The sequence below is a fragment of the Panthera leo genome, chromosome D1 (assembly GCF_018350215.1).
Source record: "Panthera leo isolate Ple1 chromosome D1, P.leo_Ple1_pat1.1, whole genome shotgun sequence".
In the NCBI taxonomy this organism is placed as follows: Eukaryota; Metazoa; Chordata; class Mammalia; order Carnivora; family Felidae; genus Panthera; species Panthera leo.
In genome coordinates, this window is record NC_056688.1 from 52373187 (window position 1) to 52392456 (window position 19270).

Here is a 19270-nt window from a genome sequence, read left to right on the forward strand (position 1 = left end):
AGAAGAAGAAAAAACATGGATGAGAGGATTGTTTTGCTCCAAGCCTAGAAGTGGTAAAATTCCTTCTAGGCCCATTTCATTAGCTGGAAGTCAGTCACATGGCTGCATCTAACTACAAGGAAGTCTGGGAAAGGTGATCTAGCTGTGTGCTCTAGAATATGAGGGTCTGTCCCAGGGACCATGACCTACTTCAGGCATGTTGAACCTAGGTGACTCTCTTACAGTTTCTTTTGTCCAGTCAGGATTTAATCATACTTTCTTGGGAACATATCCAGTTCTTCATAAGCCATCTCCTATAGTCTCACTTCCTTTCTGCAGGTGCTTAAACCCATCATCACATTGTTCCCTCCCAAATCCATGAATTAGGTCCCTTACAGAATCTTCAGTATGAGAGTTTATGAGCATATGAAGAAAAAGTAATTTATAAAAGCTTATATAAATAATTTCTCTTTTTACTGACATAAAATGCCAAACAGTAGAGCCAGGGTATTTGTTCCACAAACATGCACTTGCCAGAAAAGTCACACTTTCCTAATGTTAGATGAAATGTGACTTTGATGTCATCCCACTGAACTGGCAGAAAAGTCAACCCAATCATTTTAATAACTCCCTCTTCTCTTCTCTTCTCTTCTCTTCTCTTCTCTTCTCTTCTCTTCTCTTCAACATCTCCTCTCTGGACTATTATACATGTCTGCTAATAGACTCCTTGCTGAAGCCTTGCCATTCTTAGATTCATCTTCTAAACTATAGCCAGGGGAAGATCCCCTTCTTAAAACCCTTCTACTCCTTACCTCTCCAGAATATCTCTGCCTCCTCCTGCCATGTACTTTATGTTATAGTGGTATCTGCTTATACTTCCCACCTTCCATGTGTTTGTGCATGCTGTTCCCTCTGCTAGGCATGACCTTCCCATATGTCTTTATTTGCCTAAAATAAAGACGGTGCATTAGGGTGACTATAAATTCTGGTGTCGGATTGCTGGAGGTCAGATTTTGGTTCTCCCATCACCAGTCAAGTGACACTAGTGAAACCATTTAATCATCTGTACTGTGATTCTCTCATCTGTAAAATGAAAGATAGTAACACCAACTTCATAATGTTCGCATGGATGTTTCATGAGCCAAGACATGTAAGAGCACTTAGATTACTGCCTGGCACACAGATCATGTTCAATAAACCTTGAGTGTCATTATTAGCTCCTACTCAACCTGCAAGACTCATATGAGGCATCACCTCATTCAAAGAGATTTGCTGAACTACTATCTCTGTGTTTTCATGTGACTTGAAACATGCCTTTCAATCATGGTGTTTCCATATTATCATGAAATTATCAGGTTAGATGTCTTTATACCATAAACCTTGGGGAAAAGAGACTAGATTTTATCCCCATTTTACTCCCAGTGTAAAACAAAACAAAACAAAACAGTACTTGGTATGTAGAAAGTGATCAATAAATCTTGATTAAGCTTAATTTATAAGCAAAAATGCCATCCTCCAGACTTATGTCAATACATGCAAATTCACAATGATTTATTCAAAACTTTATATTTGCAAGTAGCCCACAGCTTAGCTTGGGATAAACACCCACCTAGTGATACTTCATGAATAGTAAACATTGGCTTCTATATTATTGAAAAGAGCACTTAGACATACCATTACAGTTGATGGCAAACAGTAGGAGATATATAGATACAGACATAAAGTTTGTACTTCATACTTTTATTAAATAACAACCACTTTACATTAACAATTTATATTGTCATTCTGCATAAACACATAAAGAAAACTTGGTAGATGTTATTCTCTATATTGTATAAAATAGGTTTTGTTATGCATACTAGTTTCAAATTCACATATGCACTTCATATACACATATAATTTGCATTACCCTTCATAGTCAGGAATAGAATACCTCAGTAACTCAGACAGAAGTTTATATTGATTTTTATTATGGTCTGTTTTGAAGAGTGAACTTCAGACATCCATGCCTATAGCCCATTATACTCTCTCTTTTATCCATATTTTGTTTTCCTCCCAAGAGAAAGAAAATCAGAGATAATGGTTACAATCTGTGGGAAGGTGAATTTTTGTTGAGTATCACAAAGAATGTTGTAATAAAGAGATTCCTTGCCAGGTAGTAAATGGCTCACTTCTGGGAGGATTCAAGTATTACTCTGTAAGGGACCTCCGATGAATTCTAGGCAAAAATTTTGAAACAGATACATATTAAAGATCCTGATGACACCAAGAATGAAAAGTTCTACTCTTCCAGACTTCTTAATTTAACTAGTGCCTAGGGTCAGTCATTTAAGAATAATCAGAAAAGAGGATACCATTCATGCCTAATAAAACACTGGAGGTGGGAACCTAAGAAACCAAGTTGCCTTTGAACTGAAGGATATGTGCACAGATATAGTCAAGAGTTGGGTAACTGCAGAAATGGAGCAAGGGGTAAGGGTCAAGTAAAGGAATAAAGTTAGAGGCACTAGTTGTTTTTAGTAGAAATAATAATAATAGTTAATATTTATTGAGTATTTACTGTATGCTTAGAATTATGCTAAGCATATTACATACATAATTCCATGTAGTCCCTGCAATAACCTTTTAACTAGTTACTATTATCATCTGGTTCAGATAAGGGAGTGGAGTCTTGTCCAGTGTCATTCAGCTCTAGTAAGTGGTAGAGCCAGGCCTCAATTCCAGATCTGTCTGACTTTAAAACCAGTGCACCTAAGACTTCCCCTAAATAGACCTAGGCTGCCTGTAGCACCTTCTACAAGTGCTAATGGACAAAGTGCTGGCTGCCCAGTGTGTGGAAAGACTGGCCTGGATTAAATGTACAAAGTTGTGGGCAAAGACCACATAGGTTTGGGAATCCTCAGGTAGGTAGTGCGATGTCTGAATAAAACAGAAGTTACTTAATGATGGCCAGATTCAAAGATAGGTTTTATTTGATGTTCAAATTTATTCAGTATTAAACAATCAGGCAATCACACATCACACAAGATATTAGATTTCTAGTGTCTCTTCGAAAAGTCAGAAGATCTATCCACTCCAAGATCTCCATTGCCTAGCCCTGAGAAGATGCTCTCCCCTTCTGGTAGAGTGTATATGCTCTATTTTGCTACAGCTGCTGCCATTCCCTCTTATCTTCCTGCCTTCCTCCTGCTCAGGTCATTAACACTCCTTGCCTAGCCCTCTTAGTTAGGTTTTTGAATCTGAAACCCACAGAACAGACCAATAATACACAACAATACTAAAAAGTCTCCAGGTGTCCCTGCTTCTTAATAAAAAGTCTGGTTATGCTGTTTTCACTGTTACACTTCAGGAATTGCTATATATGAATATAAAACACATGCAAAATAAAATGCCAGGTTTAGCTCCAGGGGTTTCAAGAAAAGTGATACATTTTTAACCCAGCACTTTAAAAAAATATCATCAGCTGTTTCAAAGTTCATATATAGTCAGGGCAACCTGTCCTATGCAAGCTACTCATTTTACCATCAGTCCCTTCTGCTCCTCTGACCTCATTTGCCAATAGTATAATCTGTCTTACAACCCTACATAAAATCACTCCATAAATAGTTTCCTCCCAAGAATCATGTGCAAAGAAACTGCTTATATTCTTTCCCAAAGTAGAGCAGAGCTCACCATGTCTTCTTGTACACTTTCAATTCATAACAAGTGGCTTCCTCTTTGACTTCCTTAAATGAGAACACAGGTGCTTTTCCACGTACACTTTAATGTCACCTTTACCTGCCATTCCCATCTGATGTATCAGGACTCGCCATTTATCTGCAACCACAAGGGGGACCCATTGAGGTGATGCTTTTATGTTCTCAGGTAACCTGGATCACTGGTGTAGGGTGAGAACTTCATTCAGAGGCAAAGAAGAGACAGGAAACAACCTTCTTTTAAGCCCAGCCACTGGGCTGGGTTGCCTGCCAGCAAAATTGTGGGTCTGATTGAGAGAGAGAGAGAGAATTCTCTTCTTTCTTCCTTTCCTTGATATTTTTACTGAACATCTATTGTGTGTCAAGATGAGATGGTTCCGGTGCCGTGCCAAGCCTTTATGTGCATTAATATATTTAATTTTGGCAGAAATCTTATGTTGTATATATTCCTATTATTTCACTTTGATAAAGAAGAAGTTGAGATTTAGAGAAGTTAAGTGATCTGCAGGAAGTCACAGTTCTAAGTATTAAGAAAGGAATTTGAATACTTGCAGGCTGACATAGAAGTCCCAGACTTGAGCACTCTATGTTCCAGGCATTTATAAATGGTAAATGTCACTAGTCTAAGGCTGTGGGTGCATTACTAGGGTATAACAGTGTGAGAATTCCTCACTTCTCCTCTTCTCGTAGGACCTCAGGGTCTCATTTCAACATTTGGGCCCTACTCCCTTTCTCTCCAACTAACACTTGCCTCTTTATCTTACTCTGAGTGCATTGAAAGCATTATATGAATCCAAGTCATGAATGTTGTTGATAAAATCATTATTATCAGCCCATTGGAATTTAACAGAGATTGCCAGAAGTCACATCAGCCAAGCACTTTGTAATTTACCGTAGCTTACATTCGTTATCTTTGGCACCATTTTGTTAGAAGGGCATTATTATTACCAATATTTTCCCAGAAAATATTTGATAGTGATGTGACTTGGAAGGCCATGATATTTGGAGAATCTACCAGCCCTTAGGTTCAAAGAAAAATAGAGTCTCATTCAGAAACTATCTTCATGAGAAAGGCTTTCCTGACACCTTATAATCATTAATAATTTTTGTGATATATTATTTCCAAAATTATAACAGCCTTTCAATCCTGAGCTAAATAGCTTGAGTCCCAAGGTGGGGCAGGTCAGGTAATCCCCAAACCTCATGATTAAACATACTTTTCCCTGACTGCTTGCCTCATTCACTCTTCCATTTTTCTTTATTTCCTCCTCCTTCTCTCCCTCCATCCTGATGGAATTTACATTTTAGTCTTTGCCAAAATAAACAAGTGTAATAGTGCAGGAAAGAGCACGAGATTTGTATTTAGATGAGTTAATGTTTGCCTCCTAGTTTGGCTGAGCTCTAGCTATGGATACTAGTTTTGGATCCTCTAAGATAGTGGTTCTCAAAGTATGGTCCCTGACCCAGCAGCATCGGCATTGCCTGGGAACTTGTTAGAAATGCAGATACATAGTTCCCACACAGACCTACCAAATTTGTTAAAAATGAAAATACTGGGCCCCACCCCAAAACCTTCTAGGTATAGATCCAAGTTTAGATCCAAGATCTTGTAGTTTAACAAGCCCTCCAAGTGTTTCTGATAAGCACTAAAGTGTAAGAATCACTTTCTTTGAGGACTAAATAAGATAATACAAAGTACATGCAAAGTAGCTGCATACAAGATGCCAAAAATATGGTAGTTTTTGGTAGTGGTTGGAATAGACTGATAATAAAGGAGATAGTAAATGCACAGTTTATAATGCTATTGGAGGTCCCAGTACATTATGTGTAAGTTATGTAATGTTAGCTTGTTTCCCTAAACCCCCAAACCCACTCCACACGTCTACTGCCTCAACACAGATGCCCAGAAACCAATGAAAAGCTAGAGTTTCTTCCCTAAGTTTCTTTTCTTGCTTGTTCCTCAGCCCCACGAGACTAGCAGCTCTTCATGACAAGGCCAAGACTCAGAGTCACCTTTTATTTGTTTGTTTTATTTAAATACAGGTTAGTTAACATATAATGTAATAATGATTTCAGGAGTAGAATTTAGTGATTCATCACTTGCATATAACACCCGGTGCTCATCCCAACAAGTGCTGTCCTTAGTGCACCGCACCCATTTAGCCCATCCCCCCACCCAATACCCCTCTAGCAACCCTTAGTTTGTTCTCTGTATGTAAGAGTTTCTTACGGTTTGCCTCCCTCTCTGTTTTTAATTTATTTTTCCTTCCCTTACCCTATGTTTTGTTATGAGTGAAATCATGATATCTTCCTCTGACTTATTTTGCTTAGCATAATATACTCTAGTTCCATCCATGTTGTTGCAAATGACAAGAGTTCATTCTTTTTGATCGCTGAGTAATATTCCATTGTGTGCGTGTACACACACACACATACTTCATCTTCTTTATGCATTTGTCAAGATTCAGTCATTTTTATGTGTGCTTGGTTATTTTAATTTTGCAAAACATGATCATTAAACAGGAAAATCTGACTAGAACAAGGTACAAAGAGCCTGGTTAGCAACATACATCAAAGAAGAGAATATAGAGCTCATTTGAGGCAGGCTACATATTTTCATGGCATTCACCATTTAATGTCTTCACAAGGGACGGAAGGAAAAACAATGAAACAAGGGAATCTATGGGATTTGAGGGGCACCTATGATTAGACAAAATTGCCCATAAAATGTGTACAATCTAAATCTTAAAATATAAATAGTAAAAATGTTTCTTAAGTCCTGTTATGACTTGGTAATCTTCACAAGTTTTCAAAATCTGCACCTCATTGGACTCTCATTGGAAAGGGAAAAATATTCTATATTAATACTTTATAGAAAAGAAATCAGAGAGATATAATGTAATTCAACCAGGACTATACAGCTGGTAATAGAGCCAAAACTGAAACACACACATCTATATGTTTTGTTTGGAATACCCTTCCCAATGATCTTCTGACCCACCCCACTTCAAGTCTGTCTAGATCCTTTAGGATCAGTCTTAAAATTCCACTTCCTTTTCAATTCCTCACCTATTCTCTGTAGCACAGTCTTTCCTCTGAATGTAAAAAATTTCATTCCTTCTATTTATTCTTTCATTCTGTAGTAAATATTTATGGGATGCCAGGTATGACTCAGGCTCTGTTCTAGGCACTGAGGCCCTGTGGATTTGACATCCTGGTATAATTCATGGGCATTAAATATGTAACATGGAATAAAAAACCAAAAGAAGGTTGGTAGGGTAGGGAAATGGTAATTAAGAGTGACAGGGAAGCCAGGACCTTATAGAGTCCATTAAAGGGTGCCATGGTGTGTCACTAAAGATTCAAGAGCAGAAGAGAGATGTAATGTGATCTTTGTTTTAACAAAATCACACGCTTAAGGTGTGGAGAATGGGGCAGGGGTGGAGGGTGCCTGGGTGGCTCAGTTGGTTGAGCGTCCAACTTCAGCTCAGGTCATGGTCTCACAGTTCATGAGTTTGAGCTCCACTATCAGCTCAGAGCCTGCTTCCAATCCTCTGTCTCCCCCGCTCCCCCCTCTGTGTGTGTGTGTGTGTGTGTGTGTGTGTGTGTGTGTGTGTGTGTGTCTATTCTCTCTTTCAAAAATAAATAAACATTTTTAAAAAACACCTTGTTTTAAAAAAAGTATGGAGAAGGGATTAGAAGGAGCAAGAATGGTATTGGGGATTCCAATTGGGAAGTTACTGAGGGAGTATAGGCAAGAAGCCTAAGTTGGGGTATGGGACAGGAGGAGGAGGAGGAGAGTAGATGACTTTGAGACATATTTTGGAGATAAAATAGGCAGTACTTGGTAATGATTTGATACAAGAGGGGAGGAGAGGAAAAAATCAAGAATGACCACAGTACTTGTGCCCTCAGCAAGTGGATGGATGGATGGATGGATGGATGGATGGATGGATGGATGGAGGTGCCTTGCACCCATATGGGAGAAACTTGGGGAGGACTCTGACTGTGAGTGGGGGAAGACACACCACTGTTCCTCCCTTATGGTTATTATCAGAGAATATTTTCCATTTCATTTACATAAACATATATTTTATGTTTTTATAATGTCCTAGAGGACTGAATCTGGATGGGTTTTATTCATTAGTTATCTATCCACCAAGATGCCTAACACAGTCCCTAGACCCTAGTAGGAATTCAAGGAATATATACCAGTCGGTTGGTTGAATAAATGAATCCAAATGGTATTCAGCCTAATGCCTGGAAAATGGTAAATCTTTAGTAAATGTTAACTCTTGTTATTACACAATAAGAAAATGCCTTTTGCAAACTGACCCTGAATCTCTCAAAAGCTTCTACAAAGATTAATGCAAGACAGTTTAGTGTATATCCAAATCCCCAGGTCCTGACACATTTACAGTTTAACAAAACACTGAAGCTCCTAATTAAAAAGTAATAAGCCTGTCTATTATGGCTACACAGCGTGACGGGGCAGTTGCATGTGCTACAGCTGTTACCCTGCTCTGCAAGATTTGCCCTCAGAGCTTTCAATTAAAAGCAACACTGAACTCACTCCTCACACCATATGCAGATCCTGAAAGCCTTTTCTTCTTTCTTTGTAAAGTCTTAGATGAAAGAGTAAAGAAGAATGTAACATACACACACATTCAGTAGCCAGAAGTTTATAACCTTTCATTTCTACCTCCTTGTCCACTTTGGTCCTTGATTTGCTGTGTGACCTTGAACAACTTACCTGACATTTTTGCACTTCTATGTGAAAGAAAGAAAGAAAGAAAGAACAAAAATACACAGTGCAAAACTCGTGTTATCCTGCCTGAGATTGGGTTTAAAGTCATTAATGCTATTCCCAAACACTTCCAGACTATCATGCTGAGTACAATTTTCATACTTTTACTACTAATAGAGAAAATTCAATGCCACGGTAAGTTAGTAAGTTTAATTCTGTCACATTACCAAACACTTGCAAGTTTTTTAGCAGGAACCATTCTACTCTGAGAAATGTAAAAAACAAATTGTATAAAGCAGGGTTATGGTTATTCAGGAAAGTAGGCTAATAGTACCTTTCTTTAACTTGGGCAGTGCTGTAAATGGGACTAAACGAGCCAATGTAACATGGTTTGAGTGGCCCTGGGACCTACCTACTTCGGAGAGAGCTCTTTTCCACAGCTTGTCACACCATCTTAAGGTCTACCTTTAGCAATTTGAGGCAATATCATGGAAAGACTATGTGCCATTTACTTCTTCCATTAGGAAACATTACACAGAAATGTGATTATTTGTTTCCATGACTGTCTCAGTAGAGTGTAAGCTCCATGAGGCCATGAATAGTATCTGGTTTTCTCACCAGCATGTCTTCAATAATCAGTGAAATAACTGCCATATCGTGGGCCCTCAATAAAGCATTGTTAAATGAATTAACGCAGTCATGAATACACATGGCAGGTGGAGTTGGACAGATGTTAGTTCAAATCCCCGTTTTACCACTTACTAGTCATGTGACTTTGACCAGATTTCTTAGTCCGTTTGAAATGTACTTTTTGTATCTGGCTTCAATATCTTTCTCAAAGGTCGTGAGGATCAAATAAAGGAACATGTGTAGAGCACTCAGCTTAGTGACAAGCATGTAGTGGGTAGGCAGTAAATCCAGGGTCCCTTCAACCCACACCTCTCATTTGGTTCAGAACCAATTTAACACACATGCCAGCCCCTAGCAGGCTTATGGAGAGAAGAGAAAACACCCTCTTTACCCTCATGGAGCTTAAACACCAGTTGAGGATATAGTTCAAAAATATGAGACTTCTACATCAGTACTGAACACAGAGCTAGAGAAGAAAGGATTCTGCCCCAGGCTATGCTCTTTGGAGGGTCCAGCTCTGGCCCTCCTGGGACTGTGCCCTTTTGTAAAGTGTGAGAACTTAGTGAGGCCAAAGGTTCCTGTATATCCAGAACCCATGTACAACTTCTAGTCTAGTTCTTTGTACACAGAACCCCAAACTTTTTGCCCACACAGCCTCAAACCTTCTTCCAGGACCTATGCAGGCCTCTTCTGGCATATCTTCCTGGGTCAAGACTGCACCTCAGATATGAGGACCCACTCAATATGAAAGATGGTCCAAGAACAGGAAGTTTCAAAGGATGTGATGTGGGTTGGGCCTGCAGACTGAGGTGTCCACACATGAGCATATATATACATGCAAGGGCCTCTCCTTGAAAGTATTATATAAGATAATGGATATAAAACATACATGCAGAGCCTGGAACCTTATAAAAAGCATTTGATAAAAGGGTAGAAGAAAGTAAAGATGGCGAACTCAATTCATATGAAGTCAAATCCAACAGAGTGGAAAGGAGCAAGTTTCAAGAGGAGGTGGCATTTGAAAGCCATGAAGAAAACCATCCTCAGAGGGATGGGGAAATGGTCAGTCAAAACAGATGTTCAAGAATCAGGAAATGATTATGACTTTGGAAGGCAAGTGAGAAATCTGTTCTGGGGCAATACCCTAGAAGATTAATGTGGAAAAGCAAGTTGAAGTAAAGAATTAGTTTCTTATTGCTGCTGTAACAAATTAACACAAACTAAGTGACTTAACACAATGCAAATTTATTCTCCTAAGGTTCTGGAGGCCATAGTCTAAAGTGAGTCTTGGGGCGCCTGGGTGGCTCAGTCGGTTAAGCGTCCGACTTCGGCTCACGTCATGATCTCGCGGTCTGTGAGTTCAAGCCCCGCGTCAGGCTCTGTGCTGACAGCTCGGAGCCTGGAGCCTGTTTCAGATTCTGTATCTCCCTCTCTCTGACCCTCCCCCATTCATGCTCTGTCTTTCTCTGTCTCAAAAATAAATAAAGGTTAAAAAAAAAATTTTTTTTTAAGTAAATAAAATAAAGTGAGTCTTATAGGGCTGACATCAAAGTATAGACAAAGGTTCCTCCCTGAGGCTCCAGGAAAGAATTTGTTCCTTGCTTCTTTCAGCTTCTAGAGGCTGCCTGTATTCCTTGGGTTGTGACCCCATCAGTCCAGTTTCTGCTTCTATTGGCACATCACCTTTCTTATCTCTTCCACCTGCTTCCCTTTTGTGAAGACCCTTTCATTATATTGGGCTCACCTGAGTTAGAGGATAATCTCCCTCTCTCAAAATCCTTAATCACAGTTGCAAGGCCCCCTTTTCTTTGTAAGGTAATTCATAGGTTCTGGGGATTAGAAGCAGGACATATGTGGGGAACATTACTCAGTCTTCCTGGCCTATTGTCAGGTCCTCCACACCAGATTAAGAAGTCTGGATGTCATTTTTATTTTTATTTTATTTTATTTTATTTTATTTTATTTTATTTTATTTTATTTTATTTGTTTATTATTTTCATTATTTTTTTATGAAATTTATTGTCAAATTGGTTTCCATACAACACCCAGTGCTCATCTCAACAGGTGCCCTCCTCAATGCCTATCACCCACTTTCTCCTCCCCTCCCCCACCCCCATCAACCCTCAGTTTGTTCTCAGTATTTAAGAGTCTCTTATGGTTTGCCTCCTTCCCTCTCTGTATGGATTTCATTTTTAAAAAAGAGGCTTCAGTCTCACTGACAGGTATCAGCTGTGGAGGTGGAAAGTTTGCCAGCAAATGTACATACAGACCCGTTGCATGGGGGGGGGTAGGGTGGGGGCTGCAATGACTTCAAGAGAACATTGATCCCTGAGAGAGCCCAAATTTTACCTTCCGCTGGTGATTGCAATCCAGAAATATGGATCTTTATAAGCAACCTCCAGTATTTGAATATTGATTGTAGATTTCCTTGTTTGTTCATTTATTTGACTGTTAAAGGAAAAATTTCTGCAAGCTGGATTTGGTTTGTTGGTCACAAGTGTAAGGATTCTGATATGAATAATGCAATGCCCCTCAAGTTTTTAAGTAGGGAGAAGAGAAGCTTTGAATCGTGCTTTAGGGGCACCATGAGGACGAACTCAGAGTGTCCAGTTAGGAAATGGCTTTACTAATCCATGTGCAGAATGATGAGCACGCAAAACATGCCACTAAAATGAGAGATGGGATAGGAAAGGAATTACGAGGTAGAATTGACAGGACTTAAAGGGCTCACTGCATGGAAGGCAAAAGAAAACAAGCTGAAGATGACACCAGGGCCTTGAGCCCAGAAGATAGGATACTTTGATTCCCCATCCTCTTCTCGTCAGGGGCAGTGTGTTTGGGATGCTGTTCAGGAATTGCATTTGTATAATAATAAGAACATGGTTTGGTCAGGAAACCTAAATCCTTCCGTGGCCCAGCCATCCTTTACTATCTTGAGATTCCCGTAATGGGCAGATATATGAAGGTGGAACAGGACAAAACAACTCTTCAGTGTCACCTACACCTCTGGCCTCAAATTCCATATAGTAGAACCTAGCAAGCCAAGCCAGACCATGAAAAGAGGGCTTTTTGTTCCTCTATCACTACTTAAGTATAAATAGCCTTGAAACTAATCAAACCTTAAACCTACTATATTTTCATGCAAGGTGCAGACCCGATGATCTGCGCCAACTGGAGCGAGAGACTAAAACACCATATCTTCCAGTGTTTGAGAAAAAAACAGCAAGCAAAGGGAATGAGAGATGCTTGATACAGTCCAGGGGCCCCTTAATCACTCCAGGCATATGGGGGACTCAGACTTTAGCCAATTTACTGAAAGCAAAAGTAGAGGGTATGAAAAGCGACATAGAAGGTAAGAACTAGGGAAGGGAGAAGGAGGAAGGGAGATGACACAAAAGAGAGCAAGGAATAACATTTTTATGGCCCTTTACATTTTATGAAGTGCTTTTACAGGCATTGTTCTCCCCCTCCCCCCCCCCCACCATCTTTACATGCATACAAGATGGACAATTTTCATTTTGCAGTCAGGGAAACTAAGTTCCAAAGAGGTTAAGTGCTTAGTCAAGATTTCGCAATGATTAAGTGACAGATTCAAGATTTAAATGCAGGCCATTCTTTGTTCACCTAATATTGTGCCTGACACCATGTTCTCTACTGAGTACAAAAAGATTAGAATGACAGTCCCTGCTCAATAAAAACTACCAGATCGTGGGAGACCAGAGAAGAAAGCTGGACCATTACTATGCAATCAACATGAATATCACAGTGCCTGGTAAATAGTAGGCCGTCAATAAATATATGTTGAATTGTTGTAAGTGAAGGATAAATGCAAACATGGGGTCCAAAAGGAGGCTGGAGTAGCTGTGCTTTGCTACAGCCCCCCTTACTTTTCCTTGTAAAATTCTAACTCTGAAAGTCCCCCGCCCCCACCACATGCTTCCCTTGTTCCAAGGTCTGAATCTGACCTGCCCTTAACACATGGTAATTCGAATCATTGGGAGGAAGGATTGCCCACCCCCAACCTCCTCTCAGTCCTGTGTGTCCAGAAGGGCTCATTTATGCTGCTGATGCCAATAGACCCCAACCTCCACGACATGCAGCCTAGCTGGTCAACATCAGAGTGACAAGCTTGATGGCTTTCCTGACTGCTTGGTCATTCATGTTCACAACTCTGCCTATAGGCATCCACCAAGTGCCCCAGGGACGACCAGGGAGTTCCTCTAATGCCTTATTATAGCACAGATGCTAACGATACAGCCTGGAATTTCAGCTGTTTCTAAAATTCTGTTTAACCTTGGGCGAGTTACTTAAACTTTTTGTATCTCAATTTTATCATCTGTAAAATGCAGATATTATAGTACCTAAAGGTTCACTGCCGAGCTCTTGAGAGGAAAAGATGAGGCAATACATATAAAGCTCTTAGCACCACTGCCTGAAACATAGTTTCAGTAAGTGTACTTATTATGGCTATTTTTATCTGGCATCATCCTCTCAGCCATTGCCACCAGTGCTGATTCAGCGCTGAAAACTGACCTCACTCAATTTCTTGCCTTTTGTGGAGATTGCCTGGGATCACAATTGCTTTCCCTGGTTTGTTTGAGAGACATAATCTGGTGACTCTGGTGCCTGACAATTATGTCCTAAATTTTTTTTTCATCCCTGCAGACCTGTCTTGATATTCCAGACCTCTGATACCATAAGCAAATTGGTGCCTCCAAGATTTCCAGACAAAATAGAAAGGGCTTATTACCTGCCTAAAGCTAACATGGGGAACTTTCTTGCTTCTAACTTTTAAAGTCTCTTCTTAGGAAATTTGTAAATGGGAGAATTTCTTCTATTTTTTTTTAAATAGTAAGCAATGTTCTCAAAAAAAAAAAAAAAGTAAGCAAAGATCTCTAATCCTGGATTGTCTTAAGATATACATTTCACCAAACATTAGTGTATCTACGATGTACCAGGAACAAGTGATAAAAGATTGAAAAGATGTGAGATACCACCTTTATCATATATTAGAATTTCACATTTAGCTTCGTCTGTTGCTGTTCTTTCTATTCTATATGGTTGTTATATGCATCTATTCATGTAACAGTAACACATGTTTTAGTTATAGAGACCATAATACATTTTATCATCTGTTAGGCTAGTCACTGAATGAACTTTGGGATAAAAGATATTCAGGTAACTTGAGGGCCATTTGAACCAAGGTGGAAATAGATCCAATTCTCATACCACACACAAGAAAAAGATGCAAATGGGCTACATATCTAAATGTAAAACAATGAAATGATACACGTACTAAAAAATAGGTGAATACCCAATCATTTATAACTGGTTATGAGGCAAAGTTTTATAAAAATAATTTTAAATATGGATGTAATACATTGGTAATTTGACAAAAAATCAATCATGTGTTATTTGAAATATAAGATAAAAAAGAAATATTCCCAGCCCTCACCAAATGTACACATACTTCCTTTGGGGTATAATTTCAGCTGAAATATTTACCAGGTTATATTATGTTTACAATAAAATATCTCATTTTTTTGTAGAAAAAGACAAAATTAATTAATGAATAAATAAGACACAGTAGAAAAGGGTATTGAATCATTGGCTTTGTAGTCAGCTGGATTTGGGTTTAAATCCCCATTCCAAAACTAACACAGTATTAACTTGGGGAATAGCCTTATTTATTTATTTATTTATTTATTTATTTATTTATTTATTTATTTATTTAATTTTTGGTCTGTAATAAGGAGTAGGAATACCACCACCTACAGAACTGTTTTGAGGATAAAAATGAGAATAATATATATTAAGGATTTAGGATAACTCACTAGTAACTAGATATAAAATTACTGTCACAATTATCAACTGATAAACTTTAAACAAAAAAATGCATTAAAAGTCGTCATACAGTTAAATGCCAAGTGCTATATAGAAGAGGTTCGGACATAAAGGTTTCATGTTCTTCTTTTGAACAATATTTAGGATTAGGAAAAGGAGCTCCTCCACTTTGCAAGGGAAGTAGAAGAATGTGATTCTGGAGTGGTCCAAAGACAAAAAAGAGGGCAAATACTAGTCCAGTTATCTCTTGAACAGGGGACACTTTAATAGACAAGAAATACAGCTGGCAAAACACTGCTACTGTACTAGTTGGCTCTCTATCTATTAGCTGCAGCTAAACATTTTCATAGTTTCTTGGGGCCAGAAATAGATCTTAGAAGGAATCTACTTACCGTTTTCTCACACAATAGAACCTGTCCCTCTCAGGGCAAATCCACTGGGCATCCGTGAAGGTGGTTTTTATCACTTCTGGAAATGCTGTGTGTTATCTACGCAGATTCAGAATTTAAATTCTTAAAAACGTTGACTCTCAGAATATGAAATAAACTTTGTGCACAGATAGGTTTTAAAACAAAGTTTTGTTGGGGTGCCTGGGTGGGTCAGGGTTAAGCGTCTGACTTTGGTTCAGGTCATGTTCTTGTGGTTCATGGGTTCGAGCCCCATGTCGAGCTCTGTCCTGACAGCTCAGAGCCTGGATCCTGCTTCAGATTCTCTGTCTCCCTCTCTCTCTGTGCCTCTCCTGCTCTCACCCTTTCTCTCTCTCAAAAATAAATAATAAACATTAAAAAAATTAAAAAAAACCAAACTTTTATTGAAAAATAATCAAAACATAATAAATTGCACATATTAAAAATATACAATTTGGTAAGTTTTGGCATATGCAGACACTCGTGAAATTGTGTACAATCAATATAATACCCATATCTGTCACTCCTAAAGTTTCCTTGTGCCCCTTTCTAATTCCTCCCTTTTGCCCCTCCCTCCCTGTTCTCCATTCCAGGAAACCACTGTTCTGCTTTCATTCATTATAGATTAGGAAAAGAAGTCATTATTCAGTTTTTACTCTCTTTAATTTCTTTCACTTAGCGTAACTATTTTGAAAGTCATCTATATTGGTCCATGCAGTAGTTAATTTTCTTTTAATGTTATTATTCCATTGTATGGATATACCACAATTTGCCCATTCACTTGTTGATGAATATTTTGGTTGCTTTTAGTTTGGGACTATTACAAATAAATCTGCTATGAACATTCATGTACAATTCTTTGTATGGATTTATGCTTTTATTTTTCTTGGGTAAGTATCCTGGAGTGGAATAACTGGCTCATATGGTAGGTATATAGTTAATTTTAGGGGGAACTACCAAACTGTTTTCTAAATTGCTCTACCATTTTATTATCCATTTTATTTATTATTATTTTCTTAACACCACTTCCAGTTAATTCATGTCATGATCAGCATTAGGTAGGGTCCGTCTTATTTATTTACTTATTTATGTAATCTATTTTTGTTTCTTTGTTTTAATGAAGTATAGTTGACACATGATGTTACCTTAGTTTCAGATGTACAACATAGTGATTGGACAAGTCTGTAGGTTATGTTGTGCTCACCACAAGCGTAGCTATCCTCTGTCACCATACAACGCTATTACAATACCACTGATTTTATTCTCTACATTGTGCCCTTTATCCCTGTGACTTACTCATTTCATAACTGGAAGTTTGTACCTCTAACTCCCCTTCACCCATTTCACCCATCTTTCATCCCCTCCCCTCTGGCAACCATCAATTTGTTCTCTGTGTTTATTGGTCTTTTTCTGCTTTTTGTTTGCTCATTTGTTTTGTTTTTTAGATTCCACATATTAGTGAAGCAATATGGTATTTGTCTTTTCTCTGAGTTATTTCACTTAGCATAGTATAGTTCAGTCTTTTAAATTCTAGACATTATAATATGTATAACAATATCCCATATGGTTTTAATTTGCATTTCTCTAATGAATAATGATGTTGAGAATTTATTCCTGTGTTCATTTGCCGTTCATATATCCTTTTTTGTGTAAAATAAGTTCAAGTTTTTTGTCCTTCTTAAATTAGGCTTGTTTGTTTACTCATTACTGAATTTAGAGAGTTTTTAAAAATATATGTATACTGGATACAAGTCTTCTGACAAATACGTGATTGTAAATATTTTCCCACTTTTGTCTTCTCTTATCATTCTCCTAATATTGTCTATTAAAGAGTAGGAATTCTTTTTTTTAATTAAAAATTTTTTAAGTTTATTTATTTATTTTTGAGAGACAGAGATAGTACAAGTGGGGAAGGGTCAGAGAGAAAGGAGACAGAAAATCCCAAGCAGGCTCAGTGCTGTCAGTGCAGAGCCTGAATCGGGGCTCAATCTCACACTCATGAGATCATGGCTTGAGAGGAAATCAAGAGTCAGATGCTTAACCAACTGAATCACCCAGGTGCCCAAAAAGTAGAAGTTCTTAATATTAATAAAGTCCAATTTATCGTTTTTTTCTTTTCTGAATTTTCCTTTTGATGATTTAAGAACTCTGTCTAAAAGAAGGTCATAAAAATGTTTTTCCTTGTTTGAAGTGTAATCTAAATTTAATAAACCACATGCTTATCTTGAATAATATTTTTAGACTTTTTATGTTTTACCTCTTACATTTAGATCTATAATCCCTTTTGAATTCATTTTTGTGTGATGTGAGGACTGGAATAAAGTTCATTTGTGTTCGTATGGCTATGCAATAGTTCCAGCTTCATTTGTTGAAAAGTCTATCCTTTATCCACTTAATAGCCTTTGCACCTTTGTCAAAAATCAGTTGACCACATGAGTGTGAGTCATTTTCTGGGTCTTTTACCATTACATTGATCTATTTGTATGTCTTGATGCCAATACCACACTGCATTCATTGTACTAATTTCTGTTGCCTTATAAGTCTTGAAATTGAGTAGTAAAACTCCTCTGTGCTGTTTTTCAAAGTTGTTTTGACTATAATTGGTACTATGTATTTCCATATAGATTTTACAATTATCTTGTCAATTTCTACAGAACACTCTGCTGATATTTTGATTGAAATTATGTTGCATCTGTAGATCAATTTGGCAAGAATTGACATTTTAACAATTGAGTCATCCATTCCATGAACGTGGGGTTGCTCTTCATTTATTTAGGTCTTATTCAATTTCTACAGCGTTTTACAGTTTTCAGTATATAGGTCTTAGAAATTTTTCTTTACTTATCCTTAAATCTTTTATATTTTTGATGTATTTTAAACAGAATATTTGTAATTTGTATTTCTTATTACTCATTGTTAATATACCAAGATACAATTGATTTTTATATTAATCTTGTATCCTTCAACTTTTACCAAATTCATCTATTAGTTTTAATGCCTTTTATTATAGATTACAACAGATATTCTACATAGGTGGTCATGTTTTCTCCAAATAAGACAGTGTAACTTTGTACTTTTCAATCTGGATACCATTTATTTATTTTTCTTACCTTATTGCACAAGCTAGAACCTCTATTACAATGTCAAATAGAAGTGGTGAGAGTAAACATCTTTGCCTAGTTCCTGATCATAAGGGCAAGGCATTTAGTCTTACCATTAAGTGTGAGGTTAACTTAGGTTTTATGTAGATGAACTTTATCCATTTGAAGAAGTTCCCTGACTCCACACTTCCCATCTGTCCCACCTTACCATTCTCTACGTGGTCTCAACTGCTAAAGCACATTATCTTCCTTTTGACAATACCAAATTCTCCAAGTAAACCAGACATTTTACAGAATGTATAGAAATGTGTTGTTCCTCCATCTTCTCAGGGAAATGAGTAGGGGGGAAGAATGTGGCAACTATACTTCTGAGTTACAAAATCCCAGTTCCAAAGAAGATGAAAACTTTTTTTTGTCTCCTTATATTCTGATTACATCCTCAACATTTGCCCCAGGCTCTTTATTACTAGCCTCACCCCCTCAAAAACACACACAAATCCAATTGGTCACCACCAGGTCCTAGTATTTTTATTACTGTATCTTTCTTGGATTCCTGTGCCTCCCTCCATTCTTCTGCTACATTCCTTATTCAAGCTGCCATCATCTTATACCTGGATTGTGAAAGCGGATCCCTACTGGTTTCCCTACATTTTGCCTATGTCTCTTCAATCTGCTCTACTCCAAAGTCAATAATTTTTCAAAAAATAAAATTTAATCTTGTCACTTATCTATCCCTCATCTACTTAAAACTCTTCCAATGGCTTTTCCCTGGAGTAAAGCCCCTAATCTTCACTGTACTTCTCAAGTCACTACCCAGTCTGGTTCCAGGCTCAGTGAACAACTAGTGCCTTTCCCAGCACTGTCTGC